Genomic DNA, 10,884 nt, shown 5'->3' with positions numbered 1-10,884 from the left:
TGTTCTTGCTTTTGGATCCGTTAATTGTCTACGTGTTGCTGTCAATTGTGTCTGAAAGTGTCTAAGCATGATTTCGGGTTCCACAATGGTTCCCGGGGCGTTTTCTGTGATGAAAGAGTCAGTGGGGGGTAGGGGACCCGCCACCTACCCGCGGCCAATGTGGGCAACGCCGACAGCGGGCAGCCGGCGGGCGGGCAGCTGCCCGCCGGGCACCCGCTGCTCGGAAAGCTGCCGCCGGCGGGTGAACCCTCACCCACCGACTACCCGCTGGAAAATACCCCACCTTGGGATTTTGGCTTCCCCGTTTGATGTTCCCCCGATCCCCGTGGTGTCCCAACGGAATCCGTCTGACGTGCCTATGTCTAGTTTGATATTTCGGGTACCGTTCGTAGGTGGTATGAGCCTTATATATTGCATGCTAGTTGAATTGGTATCCCGTTGACCTAGGTAAAAGAAGTATGTACCCCTTTGGATTATTCTTAGTATGTGAAAGATCACGCATAGGTTTTGTTATACGTTTTCACCCCCTTCCCAATGTGTTAATGTGGGTTGCATGTGCTTGCTATGTGTTATGTGTGCATGATACCCCAATCCGGTTGCGATCGGATTGGTTATTCCTGAGCTGCGGTTCAGAAGCTGGCTGCGGTCAGATTTACACTCTTGGGCTGCGGTCCACCGTTTGGTTGCGATCAAACGTTTCTACATGAGCTGCGGTTCATATTTCCTGGCTGCGGTCAGATGACATACTCTTGGGCTGCGGTCCACTGTTTGGTTGCGATCAAACTATGATGAGCTGCGGTTCATCGGTCGGTTGCGATCGACCCCTCCGTGTTGCGATACGGGGCAGGGTGCTGCGGGGCCGTGTCAGAGCTATATGCGCTGACCCTCATGTATGGGCATGCGATTGGTCCTGTGGCGCCAACAAAGTGTGCTTATGTTATTTGATATGGATAAGATGTTGTTATGTGTATTTTGAGAACGTGACTATAGGACTTATGCTAGCAACTGTATATGCTTGGTTATGTGCTTGCCTCTATCTATCGTGCCTGTTCTCTATGCTGGAAAACTGTATATGCTTGGTATAACTGTTGACTGTGCTTATCCCTATCTGTCCAGTCTATTCCCCGTTTTGAAAGCTAGGGTCTCTTAGGATATATCTTCATGCTTCGAAATGGTTTTTCGTATATCTATGTATATATCTATATGTATTGTATTTCAACGCATTGGAGTGGGTTACCAGCATTTCTCGCTGAACAGATATATTTGGCTTTCTGGCACAGAAGAGTAGACACTGGAGCGCGCTAGAGCCTCGAAGCGTAGAAGTAGTTAGTTTCCCTTTCGGCCTGCGTGCCATGATTATGTATTTGCATTATTGAGGATAATAGTTAGTTAGCCTGTGCACCTGAGTTCTCTAGCTCAGGTGTGGCATAGCACCCCGTACTCTTTGTATTATGTTTTGGGAATTAATGAGATTTCACCTTTATTATATAAGTTTCAAAAGTTTCAAAATTTCGGGGTGTTACAGTTGGTATCAGAGCCTAAGTTTGATCCCAGGATAAGACTATTAAGACAGACCTTAGGACATAGACTTGAACTTTAGGTACTTAGGGATATAGGATTCGGGAATCCTAGGACGCGCGGTGAGATTGTGAAACCTACACCTAACCTCCCCTCACTTTATCCCTCCCCTATCTAAAGAGAATTTTTCCCCCGCTTATCACATCGAAAGAAGAGCACCAGGCTCTAATTTAACGTTCTTATAAACATTGACCCAGAAAGACGACAGCATGGCGCCAAACGGAAGACAATCAAGGACTCCAGAACCCGCCGAACACGACCCTCTGACCCAAACACTACAACAACTAACGCAAGTCGCCCAGGCACTAAGCGACGTAGCTCTTCGCTACAACAGACCCCCGCCTCCTCCATCAAACGAGAACTCAGACGTCGCCCGACAAGTTTCAAACCATCGACCACCCACGTTCTCAGGAGAAGAGGATCCCGTAATCCTGGAGGAATGGATCCGGACCCTCGACAAAATTCTAGGGTTAGTGGAATGCCCAGAAAAACGTCGCGTAGAGATAGCCTCGTTCTATTTCGGACACGAGGCCGATCTCTAGTGGATCCATGTGGGGCCCGCTTACCAACAAGAACCAGGGTTCGACTGGGAAAACCTCAAGACGCGACTACGAGAATGGTTCTATCCAACACACGTAAAAGCATCCATGTACGAAGAGTTCCTCCATCTGAAACAAGGAACGACTACCGTCATGGAGTACCATAAACGATTCCTCGAACTAGCACGCTTCGCGCCAGAACTAGTCCCCACCGAGGTAACCAAAATAGAGAGATTCGTATCGGGCCTCAACTTCGAAGCCCGAAAAGCACTGGTGGTAAGCAGACCTCGGACCCTCAACGAGGCCTACTCCAGTGCCGCAAATCTCTATCGAATCCAACTACTCTAACGTGGGGTTCAGGAACAGATACGAAAGAGAAACACCGGAGGTGGAGCACCACCTGTAAAGAGGACGAGAAACAACACCAACACAAGACCAAGCAATCTGACCAACCAAAGGCCGCCCCTAGGGAACAACGAAGCTAACACAAGAAGCTTCCCTTGCCCGAAATGCAACAAAAGCCATAGAGGTAAAGACTGCATGGGCAATCCCTGACGATGCTTCAACTGCGGTGAAGAAGGACACAAGGCCTTCCAGTGCACCCAACCCCAAAGACCACGCCCCGCCACCACGGGCCAACACGGGGGCACCACTCACCAAGGAAACTACAGCGCCCCCGGAAAAATATTCGTCATGAGCCGCGCTCAAGCCGACCTCGGGAACGAAAGCAATCTTGAGGAGGAGAACCTAACCCCAGAAGACGAGGACCACGCAAACCCCGCGGAAGAAAACCAAGAAGACGATTTCTGTCTAGGATAAACCGGCAAAATTCTTTGTAATCACCTTCGTAGTAAAACTACTTTATTTAGCAATTACTTCGGAATTATTATGAATAAAAGACTAGATCGATATTCGATCTTACTTACAGAGATGGAACCAAAATTATATAACAAGCCAAGCCTCCCATCATTAGAAGACGAAAGAGGGAAAAAGACAAGGACCACACCATCAAGAAAAGCCTAGTGTTACTAATGGGAATTGAACCCTTAACCTCCCACATGTAAGACCAAAGTCTTAACCACTAAGCTAAGAATACTTCTTGAAACCTCAAGGGAACACTTTCTTCTTAAAGCCCCTATAAGTCCCTAAAACCCATAAAATCCCCAAATCAAAAACCCTTTTCTTCTCCCTCTTCCTCACTTTCTCCCCTTTCCCCTTCCACGAACACCTCGCTGCCCCCTCCCTCGACGTCGGAATTCCGAGACCGCCGCCACCAGCGACCAAGCCATGTCGGCCGCCCAGGTCATACCCGCCGCACGCCGCCGCTGCCGCTGGAGAAAGGCCGCGACACCAGCACCGCCCGTCGCCCACCTGGACGCCGCCCGCTGTCACACACCACCCGACGCCACCACAACGCCGTCACCCCCCCTCACTGAGCCAACGCTGGAACTCAGCTCGCCGTCGCCTCCCTCGCAAACGGAGAAAACCACCCGCCGGAAAACTCACCGGAAAACGCACCGGAAAAGTCATCGGAAAAGTGTCATCTACCCCAAAATGCCGAAAAAACCCCTCGGAACCCGTACCCCGGAATGGAGCAATGCTGGCTACACCGTGATAGGAGGTAAAACCCTTGAACCCGACCAATTTTCTCCGGAATTGATCGATATGCTTAATCATCAAGGCCTTTTGGATACATATCTCACCATCAAGGGGGATATGTACCCCGAATTGGTGAAAGAATTCTATCAACATCTAGTGGCCACCAAACGGGGTGATAAGCTAGAAATCGCCACCAAGGTCCGCGGCAAGGAAATTATACTCTCCGAAGGCTGTTTGGCCAAGCTCTTGAAATTGACCACCACGGGTGTGTCGAACTACGACCGAAAGGGGTGGATTGACACCCAAAATACGGGGTACAAAGACTATCTCGGGTACCTACTCGGGAAGGAGGAGGGATTCACCTCGGCCACATGATCGAATACGAAGTGGCTATCAGCGGAGCAAAAGATATTGGTTATGATTGTAACCGATAGCCTCTTGCCCACGAACAATAAGAGCAAGGACGTGGGGAGTTTAGAGTGCACCTTTGCCTATCTCTTGAAACACAAAATCAAGTTCAACCTACCGGCCCTCATGCTAAAACACATGGATTTTTGCAAAACAAGCAACCGACTTAGCCTACCTTACGGGATGATCCTAAGTTGGATCATGGAGAAGAAGGGGGTGGACCTAAGCCACACTGAGGTTAAAACCGCGAATAGCATGATCTTTAACGCCCAGAACCTCCACCGCAATGATATCTACTACACTGGAGGGGGACATTACCTCACCCTCGAAGAAATTTGCCTCAAACCCGAGGAAGAGCGAAGAGAATTGGTCGACCAATTGGACATCTCCAACAAAAAGCTCAAACGAGCAATGCAAGATTGTGGGGGTCTAGAGGGAAATGAGGATCAGGAGGAGGATGAGGAGCCTAACCCATCGGTGCACCCACGATTGGGAGGGGACCCAAGGGAGCAAAACGAGTGTTCGGTCAATGAGCGCATCCTAGCGCAACTCAACCGGCAAAACCAAATCATGGCGGAAGGGTTCTCGTCCTTGATCCGTACGACACGCGCATTAGATCAAAGGGTGGCAGCAATCGAGGCCGCTTTGGGCACTCGCGGGGCATCCAACTCCGGAGCAGGAGACCGAGGTAGACCCAAACTTTCCTATCACCACACCACCAGAAGTCCAGTCTACCCCAGCTAAGACAAAACGTGGGGCCACATTCCTAACCAGGAGGCCAAAATGCGGGATGTCCAGGGGTGAAAGAATGGATTAACACACCGGGCTTCGGGGATGAAGCCCCTCGTAAGGGGGGGAGAGTGTAACACCCCGTGTTACGACCCCTAAAACCAATTAATCATCAACCAATCACCCAAAAGAAAGAGTTAAAATATAATAATTAATTAGGAAAAGGCCCACCATGGTCCGTGGGCCCTCACCCCTAAAACCCAACCCCTAGCCCTAAAAGGAATAGAATTAGCAAGCCTATAATATTAATCCCTAATTAGGACTCCTAGGTATATAAATAGGGGACTTAAGAGGCACCTAGAACCCCCACCACAAAAATCTCTCACCACCTAAGGAGCTCCAAGAATTCCCTCAGGAGAAATCAAGAAAGAAGAAAGCTTAAAGAAAGACCCTTCATAGCCAAGGAATTAATTAATGCTAAGAGGTAACCCATGTCTCAACAAAACCTATTTTCATAGCTATGATTCCCCTCTTAGGATTTCCCCCATATTCTTGTGTGTTGATGATTCGTTATATTGATCTTGATAATTGGTGTTATGATTCCATGGGTAATCTTGATGATCTTGATGATAAGAGGTTCTTGATGATTATATGGTATTCTTGATGTTCTTGATGATTATATGATGTTCTTGATGTTTATGTGATATTCCTACCGAATCTTGATATTAGAAGATGAATTGTGTTCTTGTTGATTTAAAAGTAATTAGAACTCTAGGTTGTATCGTGGAACTCGTATGGTATCATTCTTGGTATATTGGGCGGGAATTCGTATGTTTGGGTGTTGATTATGTTTAGAAAAGCATGATAGTTTATGTGCCGTATGTTCTTGCTTTTGGATCCGTTAATTGTCTACGTGTTGCTGTCAATTGTGTCTGAAAGTGTCTAAGCATGGTTTCGGGTTCCACAATGGTTCCCGGGGCGTTTTCTGTGATGAAAGAGTAAGTGGTGGGTAGGTGGGGGTAGGGGACCCGCCACCTACCCGCGGCCAATGTGGGCAACGCCGGCAGCGGGCAGCTGCCCGCCGGGCACCCGCTGCCCGGAAAGCTGCCGCCAGCGGGTGAACCCTCACCCACCGGCTACCCGCTGGAAAATACCCCACCTTGGGATTTTGGCTTCCCCGTTTGATGTTCCCCCGATCCCCGTGGTGTCCCAACGGACTCCGTCTATCGTGCCTATGTCTAGTTTGATATTTCGGGTACCGTTCGTAGGTGGTATGAGTCTTATATATTGCATGCTAGTTGAATTGGTATCCCGTTGACCTAGGTAAAAGAAGTATGTACCCCTTTGGATTATTCTTAGTATGTGAAGGATCACGCGTAGGTTTTGTTATACGTTTTCTCCCCCTTCCCAATGTGTTAATGTGGGTTGCATGTGCTTGCTATGTGTTATGTGTGCATGATACCCCAATCCGGTTGCGATCGGATTGGTTACTCCTGAGCTGCGGTTCAGAAGCTGGCTGCGGTCAGATTTACACTCTTGGGCTGCGGTCCACCGTTTGGTTGCGATCAAACGTTTCTACATGAGATGCGATTCATATTTCCTGGTTGCGGTCAGATGACATACTCTTGGGCTACGGTCCACTGTTTGGTTGCGATCAAACTATGATGAGCTGCGGATCATCGGTCGGTTGCGATCGACCCCTCCGTGTTGCGATACGGGGCAGGGTGCTGCGGGGCCGTGTCAGAGCTATATGCGCTGACCCTCATGTATGGGCATGCGATTGGTCCTGTGGCGCCAACAAAGTGTGCTTATGTGATGAGATATGGATAAGATGTTGTTATGTGTATTTTGAGAACGTGACTATAGGACTTATGCTAGCAATTGTATATGCTTGGTTATGTGCTTGCCTCTATCTATCGTGCCTGTTCTCTATGCTGGAAAACTTTATATGCTTGGTATAACTGTTGACTGTGCTTATCCCTATCTGTCGAGTCTATTCCCCGTTTTGAAAGCTAGGGTCTCTTAGGATATATCTTTATGCTTCGAAATGGTTTTTCGTATATCTATGTATATATCGATATGTATTGTATTTCAACGCGTTGGAGTGGGTTACCAGCATCTCTCGCTGAACAGATATATTTGGCTTTCAGGCACAGAAGAGTAGACACTGGAGCGCGCTAGAGCCTCGAAGCGTAGAAGTAGTTAGCTTCCCTTTCGGCTTGCGTGCCATAATTATGTATTTGCATTATTGAGGATAATAGTTAGTTAGCCTGTGCACCTGAGTTCTCTAGCTCTGGTGTGGCATAGCACCCCGTACTCTTTGTATTATGTTTTGGGAATTAATGAGATTTCACCTTTATTATATAAGTTTCAAAAGTTTCAAAATTTCGGGGTGTTAATTGCAAATCTTCTACCTGACTTAGCACGATTTTTGAATCAACCATTTTGAAGTCGAGGAATCGGCCAACCACAAACTTCTTTGAGCCGGCATCCTCACTTCGGTATTTGTGATCCAAAGCTTCCCACAACGCTTTTGATGTGCTGATCTTTCGATATACATCATACAGCGTGTCACACAATCCGTTCAGGATGTAGTTTCGGCAAAGGAAGTCCGAATCCTTCCAATAGCCAACTGCCATCACGGATTGTGCATCTTGTTCCTTCAACTCGGGAATCTTCTCGGACAAGAACCTCGCCAAGCCGAGAGTTGCTAGGTAGAACAACATTTTCCGTTGCCACCTCTTGAAGTTCGAACCAACACCGGTGAACTTCTCCGGCTTTTCAGCCGAACCACTCGGTGCCGAAGGTACCCGAGACATGGGAATGTATCCCTCAGTGCTCCCACCATCTTGTGGACCAACATTCACTGGTGTAGCTTGGGAATTAGCAACATTGTTGCCATTTCCTCCACTGTTATCCGCAACAACATTGTTGTTGCCGTTTCTTCCATTGTTGTCCGCAACAACATTATCCTCCACTTCGATTGGCAGTACGGGATGCTCCATTTTTCTTCAAGGAAATTCGGAGAAGACCACCAACGGGAAAACAAATAAATAAGGTTTTAAGACTGTAGGTACCGTTGGTGGAAAACACAAATAATAATAAAAAATAAGATTATTATTTTTCTGGAAAGAATAGGGAAGGAAAGAAGGAGGAAAAAGGCTAGTGTTTGGTGTTAGGTTTTTGCAAGAGTCGAGTGAGCACTCTTTCCTTAAAACCTTATTTGCCACCTCCCAAAGATGCTAGGAGCATTGTGGCCTAGGCTTCCCAGGATAAAACTTGCTAGTGATTCAATGTTTGAGCATTCAAACAAAGAATCGGGCAAGCAAGACAATGGCTATGAAGACAATATAGCTAAGGAGTAGAAGCAGAGAGGTTTTGAGGCAAAAAGAAGAACTTTCGTGTTCTATTACTGTGTAAAATCTCTACTGCCCAACTCCTCTTTTTATAGGGGTGGAGGACTTAAATATCTTTTAATTAGGCACTTAAGGACACCCCCACTACACCTGGTAACAGCAACCATTACCATGGGTTTCAATTCAAAATTTAAGATTGGAATTAATTCAAAGAATTAATTCCGTAACAGTAAGAATTGAACAACCAACGGTCACAAAAAGCAGTACAGGTTCGTGCAGGCCGAAACTTCCAGTTTCGACCATCAGGCCGAAACATGGAAGTTTCGGCCATGGCCCTCATACAGTCTCGGCACGCAAGGCCGAGACATAGGTTTCGGCCTGTTCAAAGCCGAACCTACAGGTTTCGGCCAAAAGGCCTGGTTTCGGCCTCATCCAGTGGCGTGTGTTGGAAAATAATTCCGAAGTTTGGCATAACTTATGCCCGCAAGGCCAGCCAATTTCCGGACGACATTCGTGCCCGCAGGTGCGCCGAGGTGCCGGCGCACACAAGCTCGGGCTTGAATCAAGCCTTTTTCAATCTCTGCTGGTTGGAATTTGATATGCACCCCCCCCCCCCCCCCCCCGGCGAGAGAGCCTCTATGCTATAAAATTCTACAAGCTTCAAAAGAGCTCTTGTATATAAGGGGGGAAAATCTTCATTCCAAAGCAATGTGGGACAAAAGCCACGTTTTCCCTTCATTTTCCAACTCAAATGGGTCTACTTTGAGAATCAATATCTCATTCACCCATTATCCGTTTTGAGCGTACAATATATCGATCTCTTCGTCTCACTACAAAGAATCCGAATCCACTTTTACCCGACTCAAATCGGAAGTGGACCCCACTGATAATTGTACCACAAAATAGCCACTTAACATGCCATTTTATGCCATTTAAGCTATTTTTTTCCAACAATCCCCCACATGAATGAAAAATTGATTTTCGGGGTATTTTGAAATCGGAAACAACTGTGTTCAAACGGTCGATCCCTGCATAGGATAGGTAGGGAGTCGCTATACCCTTTGAACCAACCCTCGTTAAGACATGTTTACTCTACTGGCTGTACGGTAGAACACGATGTCTTTGAACCAACTGCCGTTTGTGTAGACGATGACATATCTCACACAGGAATCTCTCAACCATGCTCTTGCTCTCATGAGTGTGCCCGTTTTGGTCGTGGGTCTCCGTTCCTGGTTCTGCGAGAGTTTCTAAAGAATTGTGCCCAACAATTCTCCTTTGAAGCGACCCTCACTTCTCTCTAACATAGGTGATTCTTTCTCGAGTATCCCGCATACTCAAGAATCATTAAAGCATTAATATGCTAGCCTCTTGCGGGAGTCACTGTTTTAACGAGGAGTGGTAGGGAGTCCGAGACCCCCACAGTGACGCGCTCCGTTCCATAATTTAGTTGTCCCATTGAGCCTAGGTGCCAGCTAGGTTGGGTATCCACTATAGAACTTTTTAGTCCAAGGGCATTAGACCTATTCCTCGTGTCAACTTCTCCACAACTTCTCTTCCTAACCCTTTGGTCAGCGGATCTGCTATATTGTCTTTTGACTTTACGTAGTCAATCGAGACAACACCAGTTGTGAGCAGTTGTCTAATGGTATTATGTCTACGATGCACATGTCTAGACTTACCATTATACATATGACTCTGTACTCTCCCGATTGTGGCTTGACTATCGCAATGCACACATATTAGAGGTATCGGTCTTTCCCAATAAGGAATATCCTCTATAAAATGGCGTAGCCATTCAGCCTCTTCACAACCTTTGTCCAAGGCTATCAGCTCAGATTCCATCGTGGATCTAGCTATCACAGTTTGCTTAGAGGATTTCCATGCAATGGCTGCACCGGCTAGTGTAAACACGTAGCCACTCGTGGACTTAGAGTCCTTAATATCAGATATCCAATTCGCGTCGCTATACCCTTCAAGTATAGCAGGATATCTCCCGTAGTGCAGTCCAAGATCACGAGTATACCTCAAGTATCTCATAACCTTTACTATTGCCTTCCAGTGCATAGCACCGGGGTTACTCGTATATCTACAGAGTTTACTAACCGCATAGGCAATATCCGGCCTAGTACAGCTCATAAGATACATCAAACTACCAATAACCCGAGCATATTCCACTTGTGAAATACCTTCTCCGTGGTTCTTGGTTAGATGAGTATTTGTATCAAATGGTGTCCTAGCCATTTGACTATCATCCTTGTTAAATTTCTCAAGTATTTTGTCAATATAATGTGATTGGCTCAATACGAGACCATCAGGTCTTCTAATGATTCTAATCTCGAGGATTAAATCAGCCAAACCCATATCATTCATGTCAAATCTCGCATTTAACATGTTTTTAGTAGACTTGATCATCCGATCATTACTACCAACGATGAGGATATCGTCGACATATAAACAAAGGATAACATAGCCGTCTTATTGTTTCCTTAACGTAGACACATTTGTCACTTTCTTTTATTTTAAACCCGTTAGTTAACATCGCATGGTCAAACTTCTCGTGCCACTGCTTAGGCGCTTGTTTTAAATCATTGAGCGATTTAACCAACTTACACACTTTCCTCTCTTGGCCCGGAACCACGAACCCTTCGGGTTGTTCCATATAGATTTCCTCATCT

This window comes from Ipomoea nil, unplaced genomic scaffold, assembly GCF_001879475.1.
Source record: "Ipomoea nil cultivar Tokyo-kokei standard unplaced genomic scaffold, Asagao_1.1 scaffold2610, whole genome shotgun sequence".
In the NCBI taxonomy this organism is placed as follows: domain Eukaryota; kingdom Viridiplantae; phylum Streptophyta; class Magnoliopsida; order Solanales; family Convolvulaceae; genus Ipomoea; species Ipomoea nil.
This window is presented reverse-complemented; position numbering follows the sequence as displayed.